Source organism: Gopherus evgoodei, unplaced genomic scaffold (assembly GCF_007399415.2).
Source record: "Gopherus evgoodei ecotype Sinaloan lineage unplaced genomic scaffold, rGopEvg1_v1.p scaffold_123_arrow_ctg1, whole genome shotgun sequence".
Lineage (NCBI taxonomy): Eukaryota > Metazoa > Chordata > Testudines > Testudinidae > Gopherus > Gopherus evgoodei.
In genome coordinates this window covers 77,437-80,069 of record NW_022059786.1, presented here as the reverse complement: position 1 = coordinate 80,069, position 2,633 = coordinate 77,437, and positions in this window count along the sequence as shown.

Below are 2,633 nucleotides of genomic sequence, written 5' to 3'. Positions count from 1 at the left end.
TTTGAAAGAGGAGGGGTGCATGCCAGTGTAGCTTGATGCAAAGAGGCTAGGTTCAAAAACGGTGACCGGAGTGGTCACAGTGGGCATTGTGGGGTACCTCCTGGAGGCTCATTACAGTGATGTGTGGAACGCAGTGTCTACTCTGACATTATGTTGCAAAAAGCTCTACGACTCTTGCCAAGGTGGTTTTATCATGTTGGAGTAGCAGGAGAGTTAAATCTGTGGGAGGAGCATTGCAGTGTGTACACTGTCACTGCTTTGTCAACAGAAGCTGCCTTTTATCGACAAAACTATAGAGTGTAGACAAGGCCATAGTGTCACAGCTAAATAGGAGGTAGAAAACATAGTTTAGCATAAGTAGTTGACACATATTCCAAGAGACCATTCAAGATGAAGTGTCCCATTAACACTCCTCCAGTCATAGAACAAAACAAAGCACATAGAAGCCAAAGTGGCAGCTGTGGAATCTTCCCCCACTCAACAGTCTCTGGAAATGTGCCTCTACCCTGCCCTGGAAGGATCTTTTCTGTACATAAAAGGAGATTCCCTTCTCCATATCCCTGCTTGCTTCCTTAGTAATGGACCAGAAGAATTATTGTGGCAAATTATTGTCAGTAATGTTGATATTAGTGTGATGGGGAGACATCCTCTGGGAACTGGATAAGATACTCAGTGCATTTCATATAGGCCACCATAAAGAAATCAGAAAAAAACTAACAATTATTTATCCAGAGTGGAACAGCTTGAAATGGAGTGATCGTGGGAGCCTCACATCAGAATACCCCTAACACTGATGATATGGATGGGGCACTGGATCCTTTCTCTATGAAAGCCCTTGTCAATTATGATCTCTCTCTCTACTCCATTCATCAGTGTGGTGTCTAAAGTCACTGACACACCAGGTCCCAGAATCCTAATTATTGAAGGAAGCCAGCAAGAGTGGCAGAATGGTGTCAGAGGGCACAGCATTAATTTAGATAACATTGCCCTGATGGTTTACATAAGAGCTGAATTTGTGCTGTTCCTCATGAGACTCACAGCTCCAAGTCTAGAGACCCCTTGCAAGTTCTCAGATGTGAAATGCCGTAGAATCAAGTGACAGCAATATTTGTATTATTTGTTCATTTGGACTGATAAGAAAGCCCAAACTCTAGACCTCTGCTCTGTATTGTAAGAATATCTGCAAAATACACTGACTTGGTCCACCAAATCCTGGGTAACATTCTTCTTCCTTCAGCATTAAACTCTCCCATTAACCGACTGTAATTTTTCGCCATTAACCAATGGCAAAATTTCCCTCATAAGTCAACTAGAACATTCTCCTCCTTCAATCACCCATAGACTCCTCTGCCCTCCACTAACCAGACAAATCTGTCCTTCACCACCCATAGACTCCTCTGCTCTCTACTAATGATAAGATTATCCTCCATTCACCCACCAAAACATTCTCCAGCAGAACCAGCCATAGACCTCTTTGCCCTTCACCACCCAGAGTCTTCTGCACTTGACAACAATCACAGACCTTCCCTCCTCTTTATTCCCTATTCACAATCCATACAATTTGCCTTAACCAAACTAGACTTCTTCCCTTTTCACTGACCAGGAGATCATTCCCCATTCATTGACTTTAATATTCTCCCTCCTCAACCAATGAAACTTCCATATAATTTCCCCATCAACCCAGCCAAGCCCTCAAGGAAAGCTTGGGAGAACAGGTAAGCCAGCAGCCCAACCTGAAGGTTAACAGACTTGGTTTGCAGCTTCAGAAGACAATTCCACTGCCAGTGAAACACCATTGGTTTGTTCAAGTGCCTCAGCAGATTACTATTGCCCTGGTGTCTATTTTAGGATGAAAGAAGGGATACTGTATCTTGATGTTTTCCAATGAGGCCGTAACAACGAAGCTTGAAAGCAGAGCTGGCCAAAACATGGGCTTTCCGCTTTGTGGGAAATGTTGCTATTTCAAAATTTTCCTCTAACTGAAAACTCGGGGGAAGGGGATGTTTTAGAAACACCAACACATGGTACTTAAGAAATAAAATTTTCTCCACAGGACCCTGGCATCTGCTGAGTGAAATGGACATTCTTATCAGTTTCATGGCTGCTAATAGGAGCAGAATGTGAGTTTCACTCAACTGCTGATTTCAGTTTCCCAGGCCAGCTGGTTGCCCATATTATGTGACTCAGTGGCCATTTTGGGAAACCAGCTGGCCTGGATATCTGGAAGCCCTCGTGTTCCTGGGTCAGGGCCATCTGCATGCTGAGATTGCCCTAGAGCCACAGCCCCTGGGAGCCCATACCAGGGTCCTCAAACTTCTTGCTCCTTAGCAGCTCAACTTGGCAGGCAGGCAATCCATTGCCAATCTGACCTTTCTTCCCTGAAAGTTCATCAAACCTGAGATGTTTCTGTGAATCATTTTGGGTTCTATGAATCAGCATTTTTGGACAAAACTCTGTTTCAATCAGAAATTTTCCATCCAGCTCTACTTGTGAGCTACCCTGTGATTTATCTCTTCCAGAAGCTGGAGTGAGCTTCTACTCTGTATCACTGGAAAAATGGAATGAATACAGCTAAATCTTTTTGTATGAATAATAATTTTGCTTTTTCAGGGAATGTGATTCAGCTGAATTGA